The sequence below is a fragment of the Entelurus aequoreus genome, linkage group LG02, assembly GCF_033978785.1.
Source record: "Entelurus aequoreus isolate RoL-2023_Sb linkage group LG02, RoL_Eaeq_v1.1, whole genome shotgun sequence".
Taxonomy (NCBI): domain Eukaryota; kingdom Metazoa; phylum Chordata; class Actinopteri; order Syngnathiformes; family Syngnathidae; genus Entelurus; species Entelurus aequoreus.
The window spans coordinates 46,859,510-46,876,620 of record NC_084732.1 but is presented as its reverse complement, the minus strand read 5'-3'; the positions used below and the strand labels follow the sequence as shown (position 1 = coordinate 46,876,620).

Here is a 17,111-nt window from a genome sequence, read left to right as displayed (position 1 = left end):
CATGTGTTACCCAGTTTACCCCAGGGCAACAATGTTAATATATGTTTGATGAAACGTGATTATGTGCATGAGTGTATGTATGCATATGTACTTGTATATGTACAGAATGTGTATATGTGTTTGTACAGTGAGTGTATATGTACAGTATGTGTATATGTATGTTTGTACAGTGAATGTATATGTACAGTATGTGAAGTGAAGTGAAGTGAATTATATTTATATAGCGCTTTTCTCTAGTGACTCAAAGCACTTCTACATAGTGAAACCCAATATCTAAGTTACATTTAAACCAGTGTGGGTGGCACTGGGAGCAGGTGGGTAAAGTGTCTTGCCCAAGGACACAACGGCAGTGACAAGGATGGCGGAAGCGGGGATCATGTGTATGTGTATGTTTGTATGATGAATGTGCGTGTGGATGTACGAACTTTGAGTATGTAAATATGTACTGTATTTGTGTATGTCTGTGGGAGCGTAGGTACCTATGTATGTGTGTATGTATGTATGTGAGTATATGTGAATTTGTATGTACAATACATTAGACTCCCAGTGTGTTGGGAGCCAGAGTACGGCCCCAGCCTCCCCGAGAGCCCAACCCACAAACAGTAGGTGTGGTGCCCAGGGAACCAAGGACCACCGCCCCGACGCAGCCAAGCCGGACAGAGACAGATTTTTCGGCTTTTGACTCACTCGACCGCTCATAAAAGCAATGGGACTTTGTCTGTGAATGTAGCTTGTAGTTACAATTCCGGTGCAGTAGGTGGCGTTAGCCTACTATGCATTGTAACTCCGCCAATAGCACTTAATTCACCTGGTGGGCCAGAAGAAGAAGACGACGACGACGACGACGAAGTAAATGAAGAACGGACCGACCGGATCAAAATACGAGGGTAAGACGTCTTGGCAAACAAGTTAAAAAGTGGTCCGAACCTGTGCAGTGTGCAGCACCGACTCGGATTTTCTTAATTTTTATTTTCAGGATTTGAATGCATTTATTTTGAAAGGACAGCTGGAGAGAGACGGATCAGATGTTTGATGAAGCTCTGTGTCTATCTACCACCACTACTGTTTTCTGTTTATTTGTTACTGACTGTGGCAGGACACCTCTGCCTCTGTTTCACTTTATGTTGCTGGTAAATAATATGGTTGTAGTAGTAGGCTAAAGTTGAATTATTTAGTATGCACTAATTAAAGGGGCAGAGCTTTAAGAGACATTTTAGCTTTTATATTTTATAAGATATATTGTTTGTAAGAACCACAATTAATAAATATATTTCAGTGAATAAGTTATTGTTCAAATCGGTATATAAATATGTACATAAAGTGTTGTAATTATATTGTAAAATGGATGGATGGATGGACGTTTAAAACAAAACTGTTATTAATTAGTAAGTATAAATGTTTTGAACCTTTTTAGAGAAAATCATATTATTGTAGTAAATTATGCAAATTACTTGATGATGTCATGGTGACCACACCCATAGCCACGCCCCCACCACCACAGGTATCTTGGCAGTTTATGGGAAACACTGGACATGTCAAACTTAAAGTAAGGCTGTCGCTGTCAAAAAGTATTGGGAAAAAAAGAAAAGTGAATTAATAAAGGTATGGATAGAAAAATAAGTTTTTGTTTTACCCAAATTAAAGGGGTGCAACAATTTGATTGAAACTTTTTTTTTATTAGTAGATTGCACAGTACAGTACATATTCCGTACAATTGACCACTAAATGGTAACACCCGAATACGTTTTTCAACTTGTTTAAGTCGGGGTCCACGTTAATCAATTCATGGTACAAATATATACTATCATCATAATACAGTCATCACACAAGTTAATCATCAGAGTATATACATTGAATTATTTACATTATTTGCAATCCGGGGGTGGGATGAGGAGGGGGTTGGGACGAGGGGGTTAGGTTTGGTTGATATCAGCACTTCAGTCATCAACAATTGCATCATCTGTTCCGTGTAACACAACTTGTTGTCGCTCCTTCTCCTCTTTTGTTCGAGAAAGTTCCTCCACGTATTCTGCTATCGTTCTTTCGAATAATACAAATATTTCCTCAACAGCCGCAGTTAGTCGCTGATTCACCAACTCTCTGAGCATTTGAATTTTACAAATTTTTTCACACAATCGCAAGACTTCCAATTTTCCCTCGCAATGTTTGTTGGAAATATAAAAATACGCTTACACCTGAAAAAAATATGTGTTTTTGCCTCTCATAATGATTGTGAAAATTCCAAAAGAAGTGCAATTCCCCTTTAATTATTAAAGTCCAAATCTAAGTGTATCGAATCGTATCAAATCACATCGTTGGCCGAAGACAAACTTTCCTTCGCCAGGCAATGACATCATTCAGTCACACTTTTGAAAATGACTGATATTCCGCATTTAAAGGGGTCCCATTATGCAAAACCAACTTTTTTCAACTGTTTGTACCTGTTTTTGTATATTTGGGATCCCAATAGGTCCCAAAGACCTGAAATCAAACCATGGAGGCATGGCGGAGGTATTTCTAAAACAACCGTGTCTTCTTCCAAACTTGCTCCAAACGAGTCGTTTGGTATTTGAGACTTTAGTGACGTATTTTGCCTTAGTTACGTCAGTGAATATCTCCAAATATGGTAGAGGTTCACGCGAGTCCACCATTTTTATTCAACCTGTACTCCAAACTTGTAGTCAACAAGTTTCTTCTTTTTATCTATCCTCTTGTTGTGGGGCCAACTAGCTTGTACATGCACACGCATGAAAAAATTCTCCACTGCTGCTATTTCTAATAAAAAGTAACATATAGTTCTAACTTATATCTGCCAGTAGATTTGATATGGAAGCGCACAAAAACAACATGGATGATGGGCTGGAGACTAGAGGTGGGAATCTTTGGGCACCTCACGATTTGATTACGACTCAGGAGCTATGCTTCAATTAAAAAAGATTATTAATGCATCTTTAATTATTTTAGTTCCACTAAATAAACGTTTATCACTTGCAACTTAAAAAAACCCAATTCATTAGGAATAAGAAACAGTTAAATTAATTCCCACATTTACAGGAGCTGGTCGGATCTCTCGGTGAGGTGGCTCCCTGCCGTCAGCCAAATTGTATAACCGTTTGCAGTACTTTATTTATTATAAATAAATTGACTATGGATTATTGGCGTCCACTAATCGATTCTATAATTGTCCATGTCCAAATTGCGATGCATCTAAAAATAAATGATTTCCCCCACCTTTACTGGAGGCGCATTCTGAAGAGACAGAAAGTGGCTCGCAGATGGTCTGCAAAACAAAATCTAGGCAATATATTGACCAAAGCACCATCATTAAATGTTATTTAGACCACAAGGAATTAGGGTGATGCAAATAGATGCTATACAACAGAACTATTAATATATGCTCATTTTAAACTTTCATGCAGAAAGGGAAATCCCAACTAAGTCAATTTACCAAAACGGTATTTATTAAACAGTTATTAAGCAGTGGCACAAACATTCATGCCATTTCCAAAACAGAAAGTGCAAGATTGTCAGACATTTTAAAACAAGCTATGAGTGCACTTTTGTGCATGATTCACTAAGATGACATATCAAAACAACACTAAATTAAAGTGCACTTTTTGTACAGAATGCCACTACAATATTTTAAAACAATTAAAGTGCACTTTTGTGCATGATGTCACACAAGATATTTCAATAACTGTCAAATAAAAATGAGCTGCATAATAGGAAATCAAATAGTGTATGTCCTTCGCTATGTGGTAGGTTACTGCGGACGTTATCTCCTTTTGTTGTTGACTATTTTTTCCATACGGTGTTGATCTGGAAATGGTTGCTTTGGCATTTTGTTGATGTGGCACCGGCCGGAGATGTTGACATGCGGAGTTTCAAGCACTCTTCATTCTCTAGCGGGTGACTTTTCAAATGATGCTACAAATTAGCAGTGCTGCTACTTTTTGTAGCAACGCTTTTGTTGCATACTTGACATATTACGGTTGTCTGTTCAACATCTTCCCGCTTGAAGCCAAACCACCACCAGACGATGGACCCTGTGCTGTTTTTCTTGGGAATTAATTCTTCCTTCATTTGTTACCAGATTTGCACCTTCTTTCTCTCGTATTACCACTAGCACCGCTCCGCTAGCATCACAGCCAACGTTAGCCATGTCTCTACCTCTCTGCTCCGTGAGGGTGTATGACGTTGCACACGCGACAGTATGTGACGTATGTAACAAGGTGCGCTTGTTTTATGTCTGTGAGACGGAGAGACAAGAAAGAGTGAGAAAGGCCTGTAGTGTAATGCCCGCAGCTAAAAGCAACTGTGTGACAACGTATACTCGAATATCACGATATAGTCATTTTCTATATCGCAGAGACAAACCTGCCATATATCGAGTATATTCGATATATCGAGTATATTCGATATATCCCCCAGCCCTATATGCAGTACTCCCGCCACCCTGCAGGAAGCAACAGCAAGGCATATGCAACGTTGTACGCTTAGCTTTTTTACTAGTAGCACCAGTGTTACTAGATGAATAAAATTAGTAGCACAGAATTGTTTTGTAGCACAGAACATTTTTTGTAGCAATAGGAAATTTCTTAAATATCACAATAGATTATTAACAATCAAACAAGGTACATATGTGCCCTCATACATGTAAACACAATGCCATCATAAGGCCTACTGCAAAACTCAAACACAGAACATCCCTAAACTGTGCTAGCACAGTAGCCAACACAAGTGTAGAGCTGGGCGATATTGATCAAAACTCATATCCCAATATAGTTTGGCCCATAAACTAACCCATAAATGGAAATATTCGTTGACGTAACTAAATATCTCAACCATGCCTTGATTTAACATTTCCGTGACTGATGGGGATCCCAAAGACAAAAAAACCAGGTACCAACAAGTAAGACAAGTAGGTTCTGCATAATAGGAGCCTAACTTAAGAGGTGTGGAGATAAGAAAAAAAAAGAAAAAGCCTTGAAATTAATAAAAGAAAATCTTTAAAGAAAAAAACTAACTATGTTCAATTCTTCAGCTAACATCTCAGGGCGTTCAATTGTTTGCAACTGGACTGCTTGGTTTGTCTTGGAAGACATTTCGCCGCTCATTCGAGTAGGCTTCATCAGTTCGTGCTCATAGACTTAGATTAGTCAGACCTAGTCGGAGCCAACATTTCAACATCAATGGCATTAATCCAAATAACGGAAGAGATTACCAATGCAATAGATAGCAAAAAATGTACTGCTGCAGTGTTTATGGATTTAACAAAAGCATTTGGCACAATCAATCACTATATCTTAATTAACAAATTAGAACAGGACGGCATTAGAGGGTTGGTCTTGAACTGGGTAAGGAGGTACTTAACCAACAGTAAGCAAGTCATGAGGATAAGCGAACACACGTCTAAAGAGCTGAAAATATCTTGTAGCGTACTTAGAGATCAATACTGGGACCAAAATTGTTCAATCTTTATATCAACAACATTTGTAAAGTTACAAAGGACATAAAGTTAGTATTATTTGCAGATGATACAACTGTGTTTTGTTCAGGAAAGAACACACAGAAGCTAATACAAATAACAGAAGAAATGAACAAAATAAAAAGATGGTTTGACAAAAACAGAACATCTTTGAATCTCAGTTAAACTAAAATAATGCTATTTGGTTAACAGTAGAAGGGAAAGTCAAACACCAATACAAATAGACGGAGTAGACATTGAAAGGGTCAAATAAAAGATTTTTGGGTGTGATAATAGAGTATAAAATTAACTGGAAAGCTCATGTAAAAAATATACAACCAAGTAGCAAGGAACACAACAATAATGAATGAAGCAAAATATGTTCTGGACCAAAAATCTCTCCATATTCTCTACTGCTTGCTAGTGTTACCATATCCGAGTTATTGTGCAGAAGTATGGGGAAACAACTACAAATATAAGCTTTATTTACTAAGATCAATTAATACATAATGTTAGAGAACATACACACCCTTTATTCAATCAAAAATATTGAAATTCAACGACTTGGTACCTTTGTAAACAGCTAGAATTATGTACAAAGCCAACTATAACTTACTGCACAAGAATGTTCAACAATTCTTAACAAAAGAGGAGAAATATAAGCATGTCACATCTTGTTTATGTTTTACTCTGAGTACTAGCCTAGCAGTGCCGCCAACGAACAAAGATTGGCTCACATGTGTGGCAAAAACAAGTCCACAATTGCTATCATTATCAAAAAGGAGGTGTATATGGTTGCGGACTTTGCCAAAAGAGTTAAATAACTTCGCAAGGATGGGAAACACGTGCAAGGGAAGGTGGAAAAGTTGTCGCTAAATGAGAAGCAGCTAGCCGGCGATAGCATTCCCGAGGCTATCATTTGAGAAAAGGCTTGCCATTTACTTGGCGACTTGATGTTTAGAAGTTACCATGCTTGCAACCAGCACAAAGAACAATTTAAGGCGAGCCGTGGGTGTTTGGGAAAGTTTCAAAAGAGCAGCAGTTATTCACAGCGTCGGGTGCAGCATGCCCGCTGATGCGGCGAGACCACTCGGACAACGATGACTCCTCAACTTGGATTTTATTCACGAGGGGAGATTTCTACATTTCTTTTTAACTGTGAAACTAAAGCCAGACTTTTTAGGAAAAATATGCCAGAGGGATATTTTTCGCCGGAACACCAAAACACAAAAAGTCAATGGAGGACCGCCTCACACTGCTGGTTTATACCAACGCTACCAGTGGCTGGAACATGTGGAAGGTGACGCTATGCTTGTTTACTTTATCCCAGACTGTTCAACAAATGTCACAAATATTCAAAATCACAAAGTAAAATACATTTCCTCTTTTAGTTTTTTATTGTAGCAATAATGTTTGGTAACATTTTGAAGTGCACCAAATGGGACTTTGTGTATGCGTGTGTGTGTGTGTGTGTGTGGACACATTGACAGGTAATCTGGCTGCTGTTGTGATGTTTGAATTCAAAAAAGGTTTTTTAAAAATTGTTGAGACATTACCCACTTGTTATGTTATTTTGATACATATACAGTATACATACACATTATAATGTCTTCAAAGTGAGCATTTTATAATACAAAATGGGGACTTTTGTCAAGGCTAGAACCAATTATGCATGTTTACATTGTTTCTTATAGAGAAATCTGTTTCACTTGCCGTACGTTTCGGTCGGCGAACTATGTTCAAAAACCAATTAAGTTCGTAGATCGAGGTTCCACTGTATATTGATATCAAAAAGTAAACACTAGAGATGTCCGATAATGGCTTTTTTGCCGATATCCGATATTGTCCAACTCTTAATTACAGATTCCGATATCAACCGATACAGATATATACAGTCGTGGAATTAACACATTATTATGCCTAATTTTGTTGTGATGCCCCGCTGGATGCATTAAACAATGTCACAAGGTTTTCCAAAATAAATCAACTCAAGTTATGGAAAAAATTGCCAACAAGGCACTGCCATATTTATTATTGAAGTCACAAAGTGCATTATTTTTTTTAACATGCCTCAAAACAGCAGCTTGGAATTTGGGACATGCTCTCCCTTAGAGAGAGAGAGCATGAGGATAATGAGGTGGGCGGGGTTGGGGGGCGGGGGGAGGGGTAGTCGGGGGGAGGGGGGTATATTGTAGCGTCCCGGAAGATTTAGTGCTGCAAGGGGTTCTGGGTATTTGTTCTGTAGTTTTACGGTGCGGATGTTCTCCCGAAATGTGTTTGTCATTCTTGTTTGGTGTGGGTTCACAGTGTGGCGCATATTTGTAACAGTGTTAAAGTTGTTTATACGGCCACCCTCAGTGTGACCTGTATGGCTGTTGAGCAAGTATGCATGGCGTTCACGTGTGTGTGAAAAGCCGTAGATATTATGTGATTGGGCCGGCACGCAAAGGCAGTGCCTTTAAGGTTTATTGGCACTCTGTACTTCTCCCTACGTCTGTGTACCACTCCGTACGGCGGTGTTTTAAAAAGTCATAAATTTAACTTTTTGAAACAGATACCGATAATTTCCGATATTACATTTTAAAGCATTTATAGGCCGAAAATATCGGCAGTCCTATATTATTAGACATCTCTAGTAAACACAATGTTTTTTTTACATTACTTGTGGGGGTTTTTCATATCACAAAGTTATTACTTTAGAAAACATTAATGTGACATAGCATTCTGTTAATGTTTAATGGTGTATAGTTAATTTCTATACAACATATTTCTGCTCAAACTCCTAATGGATCTCTCCCGATACAGTATGCACATACATATAGAACATGTCAATTGTACATAGTAACTTGAAAAAAATCTGCTGTCTTTAAAAATGTTATAAAGATATTGGCATCATGTAATGAAAAAAGCTGACACGTTGATGCTAATAATGAACAAAAAGACCTTTAAAAATATAAATAACGTGTATCTATAGCCTTTGATATTAGACATTACAAATTACATGATTACACTGTTTTACCTACCATAATGAATAATCGTAATTAGTCATTATTATTTTGGCCATAATCATGCAGCCCTATGTATAAGACTAGATCTCATATATGAACACTATTTGTATCTATATGGACAAAAAGTGCAGTTATGTTTAATGACCATCATGTGCTATCTTGCTAAATGTTCACATTTATCTTTATGTTATTTTGTTTCTGCCATATTACTTTCTTTATAATGTTTGTGTTGCTTTCGTATGCACATTCAATTTGTACTTGAGGTAATGAAACAGTGTTCTTATCGACAATGTTTCATCTACAAAAGGAAATCATTTTGAATGTGTTTTTTAATAGAACTTGTTTAAAGATTTTAGTATAAGTACTTTAAAAAAAGTTTGAGCACATTTAAAGAGAATCTGCACTTTTGCCTATCGTTCACAATCATTATGAAAGATATGACGGATTAATTTTTTTAAATGTTAAATATTAAAATGTAAATATTAAATACCCGGTAAATGTTTTAAAAAATCTGCTTACAGCGCAGCTAATGGGAGCTCTACTATTTCGCCCATAAAATCCAAAAAATAGCCATTCAAAAACCGCCAAAAATACTCCATTTACATTTATTTCGTGACTTGAATATTAACCAAGTATAAGTGATATTGTTATTATAAGCGCTAATGCAGGCAAACTATTTATAGCTGTGCCATGATCACTAGTGTGTGTCCCTGGGTTTACATCATTGAGTGGTCTGCTATATCCTCGCTTCCTTGCTCCTGTAAGTTTATTCTAGATCACAAATCATGCATCTCACCTGGACAAAAGAAGTCTGAGTAGGTATTCCGACAAGTTGGTACACTTTGACAGCCATTTAGGACCTAAAAATCACCAGAATGACACGAAAAGACGCCTGGTTTCCTCAACTCTGCCCCCACACCCCGCATTTTCGCAAAGATTATGAGTCATTCTTCATCTAAATGGGAGTATATAAACATCCTAGCAGTCGGCATCCTAATGACAGCATACATTGTACAGTAAGTGATGTTTCACTATGTTTGTTGGCTCTCATGAAGTCTGCAGTGAATAGTAATCAGTGATAAAAAAAAGGAAGCGAAAGTCCTGATGTGTTTTTTAAATTAATATGCCGCTTACGCTTAAAATTAGAAAAATATTTAAATATTAAATGTTATTACAAATGTGCCCGTTACTACCTAACATACAGGTAAAAGCCAGTAAATTAGAATATTTTGAAAAACTTGATTTATTTCAGTAATTGCATTCAAAAGGTGTAACTTGTACATTATATTTATTCATTGCACACAGACTGATGCATTCAAATGTTTATTTCATTTAATTTTGATGATTTGAAGTGGCAACAAATGAAAATCCAAAATTCCGTGTGTCACAAAATTAGAATATTACTTAAGGCTAATACAAAAAAGGGATTTTTAGAAATGTTGGCCAACTGAAAAGTATGAAAATGAAAAATATGAGCATGTACAATACTCAATACTTGGTTGGAGCTCCTTTTGCCTCAATTACTGCGTTAATGCGGCGTGGCATGGAGTCGATGAGTTTCTGGCACTGCTCAGGTGTTATGAGAGCCCAGGTTGCTCTTATAGTGGCCTTCAACTCTTCTGCGTTTTTGGGTCTGGCATTCTGCATCTTCCTTTTCACAATACCCCACAGATTTTCTATGGGGCTAAGGTCAGGGGAGTTGGCGGGCCAATTTAGAACAGAAGTACCATGGTCCGTAAACCAGGCACGGGTAGATTTTGCGCTGTGTGCAGGCGCCAAGTCCTGTTGGAACTTGAAATCTCCATCTCCATAGAGCAGGTCAGCAGCAGGAAGCATGAAGTGCTCTAAAACTTGCTGGTAGACGGCTGCGTTGACCCTGGATCTCAGGAAACAGAGTGGACCGACACCAGCAGATGACATGGCACCCCAAACCATCACTGATGGTGGAAACTTTACACTAGACTTCAGGCAACGTGGATCCTGTGCCTCTCCTGTCTTCCTCCAGACTCTGGGACCTCGATTTCCAAAGGAAATGCAAAATTTGCTTTCGTCAGAAAACATGACTTTGGACCACTCAGCAGCAGTCCAGCTCTTTTTTCCAGGGTCAACGCAGCCGTCTACCAGCAAGTTTTAGAGCACTTCATGCTTCCTGCTGCTGACCTGCTCTATGGAGATGGAGATTTCAAGTTCCAACAGGACTTGGCGCCTGCACACAGCGCAAAATCTACCCGTGCCTGGTTTACGGACCATGGTATTTCTGTTCTAAATTGGCCCGCCAACTCCCCTGACCTTAGCCCCATAGAAAATCTGTGGGGTATTGTGAAAAGGAAGATGCAGAATGCCAGACCCAAAAACGCAGAAGAGTTGAAGGCCACTATAAGAGCAACCTGGGCTCTCATAACACCTGAGCAGTGCCAGAAACTCATCGACTCCATGCCACGCCGCATTAACGCAGTAATTGAGGCAAAAGGAGCTCCAACCAAGTATTGAGTATTGTACATGCTCATATTTTTCATTTTCATACTTTTCAGTTGGCCAACATTTCTAAAAATCCCTTTTTTGTATTAGCCTTAAGTAATATTCTAATTTTGTGACACACGGAATTTTGGATTTTCATTTGTTGCCACTTCAAATCATCAAAATTAAATGAAATAAACATTTGAATGCATCAGTCTGTGTGCAATGAATAAATATAATGTACAAGTTACACCTTTTGAATGCAATTACTGAAATAAATCAAGTTTTTCAAAATATTCTAATTTACTGGCTTTTACCTGTATATACTTACATCATGTACCGTATTTTCCGCACTATAAGGCGCACCAGATTATAAGGCGCACCTTCAATGAATGGCCTGTTTTAAAACTTTGTTCATATATAAGGCGCACCGCATTATAAGGCGCACTGCATTATAAGGCGCATAGAATAGACGCTACAGTAGAGGCTGGGGTTACGTTATGCATCCCGTAGTTGCGAGACCTGTTGTGGCTCAATATTGGTCCATATATAAGGCGCACCGGATTATAAGGCGCACTGTCAGCTTTTGAGAAAATTGGAGGTTTTTAGGTGCGTCTTATAGTGCGGAAAATACTGTATATCAAACCTCAATGGAGGTGTTTGGATGTTAAAGGCTTTGTAGATGGAATTGCGCGGCTCCCATAGGCTCCATTGTAAACTAACTTTTGATCGCATTTATTTAATATTTAGAATACAAAAAAAGTGCAGTTCCCCTTTAAGGTGGATATGCACACCCCCAATATATAGACAGTGTTTTTTTTAAACAAACTGTAGCCCTGAGACGTGTTTAACGCTTCTTTGTTCTACCCTCGTTTGTTCCCTATTCGGATATACGAAAACTGGTAGGAACTAAAGTGCAGGGCTGTAAAAATAAAACAAATGACAAAATATAACAAATGTGCTGCATTAAAATAATACTAACTTAATCCAATAATATTTAAAAATTACTGTATAAATGATATTCCTTTCCATACATAAATAAGAATAACAGACCAAATAAATGTTGAACAGCCATAACTTCCTGGCACTAAACCTGCATAAAATAGCTTTTCTCAAGTTTACATTTTCACACTTTGCACTATATTTCCAGCTATTACACTTTGTTAAAGGCCTACTGAAACCCACTACTACCGACCACGCAGTCTGATAGTTTATATATCAATGATGAAATCTTAACATTATAACACATGCCAATACGGCCGGGTTAACTTATAAAGTGACATTTTAAATTTGCCGCTAAACTTCCGGTTCGAAACGCCTCTGAGGATGACGTATGCGCGTGACGTAGCCCGACGAACACGGGTATGCCTTCCACATTGAAGCCGATATGAAAAAGCTCTGTTTTCATTTCATAATTCCACAGTATTCTGGACATCTGTGTTCGTGAATCTGTTTCAATCATGTTCATTGCATTATGGAGAAGGAAGCCAAGCAAGCAAAGAAGAAAGTTGTCGGTGCGAAATGGACGTATTTTTCGAACGTAGTCAGCCACAACAGTACACAGCCGGCGCTTCTTTGTTTACATTCCCGAAAGATGCAGTCAAGATGGAAGAACTCGGATAACAGAGACTCTAACCAGGAGGACTTTTGATTTGGATACACAGACGCCTGTAGAGAACTGGGACAACACAGACTCTTACCAGGATTACTTTGATTTGGATGACAAAGACGCAGACGTGCTACTGTGAGTATGCAGCTTTGGCTTTTTTTTGCGTATGTACGTAACTTTTTTAAAATATATAAGCTTTATGAACCTTGGGTTAGGTGAACGGTCTTTTGGGCTGAGTGATTGTGTGTGTTGATCATGTGTTTGAATTGTATTGGCGTGTTCTATGGAGCTAGGAGCTAGCAGAGGAGCTAGGAGCTAGCATAACACGTACCGTACCGTAAGTGCGCGTCACGTACGTAACTTTTTAAAAATATATAAGCTTTATGAACCTTGGGTTAGGTGAACGGTCTTTTGGGCTGAGTGATTGTGTGTGTTGATCGGGTGTTTGAATTGTATTGGCGTGTTCTATGGAGCTAGGAGCTAGCAGAGGAGCTAGGAGCTAGCATAACAAACACGCAGGTGTTATTATGCAGGATTAATTTGTGGCATATTAAATATAAGCCTGGTTGTGTTGTGGCTAATAGAGTATATATATGTCTTGTGTTTATTTACTGTTGTAGTCATTCCCAGCTGAATATCAGGTACCGTGAGTATGCAGCCTTGGCTGCTAAACATTCGATAACTTGACCGTATGTGCGCGTCACGTACGTAACTTTTTAAAAATATATAAGCTTTATGAACCTTGGGTTAGGTAAACGGTCTTTTGGGCTGAGTGATTGTGTGTGTTGATCAGGTGTTTGAATTGTATTGGCGTGTTCTATGGAGCTAGGAGCTAGCAGAGGAGCTAGGAGCTAGCATAACAAACACGCAGGTGTTTTTATGCAGGATTAATTTGTGGCATATTAAATATAAGCCTGGTTGTGTTGTGGCTAATAGAGTATATATATGTCTTGTGTTTATTTACTGTTGTAGTCATTCCCAGCTGAATATCAGGTCACCCCCGGCTCTCACAGCATCTTCCCTATCTGAATAGCTTCAACTCCCCACTAGTCCTTCACTTGCACTTTACTCATCCACAAATCTTTCATCCTCGCTCAAATTAATGGGGAAATTGTCGCTTTCTCGGTCCGAATCTCTCTCACTTCATGCGGCCATCATTGTAAACAATAGGGAACTTTGCGTATATGTTCAACTGACTACGTCACGCTACTTCCGGTAGGTGCAAGCCTTTTTTTTATCAGATACCAAAAGTTGCAATCTTTATCGTCGTTGTTCTATACTAAATCCTTTCAGCAAAAATATGGCAATATCGCGAAATGATCAAGTATGACACATAGAATAGATCTGCTATCCCCGTTTAAATAAAAAAAATTCATTTCAGTAGGCCTTTAAGAAATGTATAAATATACCTTATTTTAGCATCTTAATATAAAGACGTTATTGTTCAGTGTTTGTTATTTAGAATGTTGTTTACATTGATTTGAGCGTTTTACATGGTTTTGTTGACATTTTCTTTCCTTTCTGCCTTTATAGCTTAGAGGATTATAATCAGGGGAAGGTTCAAACTAAAATAAAAATGGTTACATTTAATATGTTTTTTTCCTGGTCCTTATTTTCGATAGACACTGATATTTTATATGACCTATAGATATCGACCGATATAAAACACTTTTATCTTGATACAGTTTTCAACCATATTGCCTCGCCCTAGTGTACAGACTGTGTTTTGAATAAGAAAAGATAGAGGTGGGCAATATGAGAACAAAATTATTATTTTTTTCATATCATCCAATCTCAATTAATATTACGATTTTTTTTTTTTTTTATTAAAGTGGATTATAGCGAGTACTGTTGCATCCCTACTGTTAACTACCGCAGTACCTTGTAACAGACATTTCTGCCATGTTTGATCAAGGTAATAATATATGCTAACAGCTGACAAATGTAATTTTGTTCATATCATACGATTGTGTTTACCGTATTTTTCTGACTTTAATAGATAGAATAGAAAGTACTTTATTGATCCCTGGGGGAAATTCAGCACCACAGTTCGTTCACAATAGACAATAATTAAAAATAATATAATATATATATAATATATAATATTTAAATAATATAAATACATTCTACATATAATCTACATTTAAGTGCAGTCAAGGAACATATGCATAAGTCGCAGTTATTTTCATAGTTTGGCCGGGGGTGCGACTTATACTCAGGATCGACTTATGTGTGAAATTATTAACACATTACAGTAAAATATCAAATAATATTATTTAGCTCATTCACATAAGAGACTAGACGTATAAGATTTCATCGGATTTAGCGATTAGGAGTGACAGATTATTTGGTAAACGTATAGCATGTTCTATATGTTATAGTTATTTGAATGACTCTTACCATAATATGTTACATTAACATACCAGGCACGTTCTCAGTTGGTTATTTATGCGTCATATAACTTACACTTATTCAGCCGGTTGTTCACTATTCTTTATTTATTTTAAATTGCCTTTCAAATGTCTATTCTTGGTGTTGGGTTTTATCAAATAAATTACCCCAAAAAATGCGACTTATACTCCAGTGCGACTTATATGTTTTTTTCCTTCTTTATTATGCATTTTCGGCCGTTGCAACTTATACTCCGGAGCGACTTATACTCCGGAGCGACTTATACTTCGAAAAATACGGTGCTAAAGGTGCAACAGTACAGGTAACCCACGCTACGGTCTGTACCTGGTTTTAGAGCTACGGTTTTGCTTTTTTGGTACGTTTTGTGGGGGTAAAGAGAACAGCTTTTTTCCTGTCAAAGTTCTTTAGTTTTTTTGCTTGTCATCACAAACATTCTGCAGTAAAAGTATCAGGGGTGTAGTGCAGTGGTCCCCCAACCACCGGTCCGTGGATCGATTGGTACTGGGCTGCACAATAATTTTTTTTTAATTAAATCAACATAAAAAACACAAGATACACTTACAATTAGTGCACCAATCCAAAAAACCTCCCTCCCCCATTTACACTAATTCACACTCATTCGCACAAAAGGGTTGTTTTCAAGCGTTGATCGCTCCAGTTACAAAAAGGTTGGGGACCACTGGTGTAGTGAATACTATACAACTTTTATTTCAACTTAACATTTACTAAACAACACTTTCAAATGGTAAATTATTATTTGTATGCTTTAATTACTTGTATACATTAGTGCTTCTCGCCAGTGCTTTGGCAAACGACATGCAGTGACCCACATTGTGGAAATTTTTTAAAACCCAAATACTGTAGTTTATATTTAATGAAAGGACATTAAAGTGCAGTTTGAATTTGAGGTATTGTAAAATAAAAACAAACAAAAAGAACACAAAGTGTCTGTCTACAGAGATTTTGTTATACCGGTGCTATTGTGATTGTTACTCCAACAGCAGGGAACAAGTTTTGTCTAGTACGTGTTATAATAGAGGATTGAAATTTTTGCTGACACAAACAAAAAGTCTGATTAAAGTTAAAGTACCAATGATTGTCAAACACACACTAGGTGTGGTGAGATTATGCTTTGCATTAGACCCATCACCCTCACCCCTTGGGAGGTGAGGGGAGCAGTGAGCAGCGAGCAGCAGCTGTGGCCGCGCCCAGGAATCATTTTTTGTGATTTAACCCCCAATTCCAACCCTTGATGCTGAGTGCCAAGCAGGGAGCTAATGGGTCCCATTTTTATAGTCTTTGGTATGACTCGGCCGGGGTTTGAACTCACGACCTACCGATCTCAGGGCGCTCTAGGCCACTGGTTAGTTAAATTAAAAATATTTAGATATAAAAATGCATTTTGTGATTTAATTAGTGGGTGTGTTGATTCTCCTGGTCAAAACCAATACAGTCACATAGACTATGTTTCCACTGTAGGCCAAAGTGGCCCAAATCAGATTTGTTTTTAATCTGATTTTTTCCATCTGACACTGCAAGGAAAATGTGAGATTAATTGCAATCAACATAATCGCCCTGCCTTAGCGTCTGGTCAAAGTTATAACTTCATGGAGTAAAGAAAATGTGAATGCACCTTTAAATCACATCAGGGATCGGTAGGTCGTGAGTTCAAACCCCGGCCGAGTCATACCAAAGACTATAAAATTGCTTAGCAGTCAGCATCAAGGGTCGGAATTGGGGGTTAAATCACCAAAAATTATTCCCGAGCGCGGCCACCGCTGCTGCTCACTGCTCCCCTCCCAGGGGGTGGAACAAGGGGATGGGTCAAATGCAGAGGGTAATTTCACCACACCTAGTGTGTGTGACAATCATTGGTACTTCTAACTTTTTTTTTAACATTGACACATTAAATAATTTGTGCATTATAATGAACATCAGTAAAAGCCCTCTATAATAAAATGTTCTCTACAATAATATATACATGTTTTCGGCTATATAAAAGCCATCAAAAGCAGGTATTTCTTCCTCTTTGATTAAAAAATGTAATCAGCGGGATTTGGCATTTTCAAATATCGGAATCGACCTCAAAAAATCCATATGTCAGGCCCAAGCTATAACACCCCAGCTTGCTACACTCCATGTAAACACTCAAACTGTA

General features: G+C 37.9%; 1 protein-coding gene across 2 annotated transcripts in view; it reads right to left on the bottom strand.

The window, feature by feature from the left end:
- usp10 (ubiquitin specific peptidase 10) overlaps positions 1-17,111 on the bottom strand; it is a 55,071-nt gene that overhangs the window by 36,945 nt on the left and 1,015 nt on the right. The gene's annotated exons all lie outside the window — the stretch shown is intronic.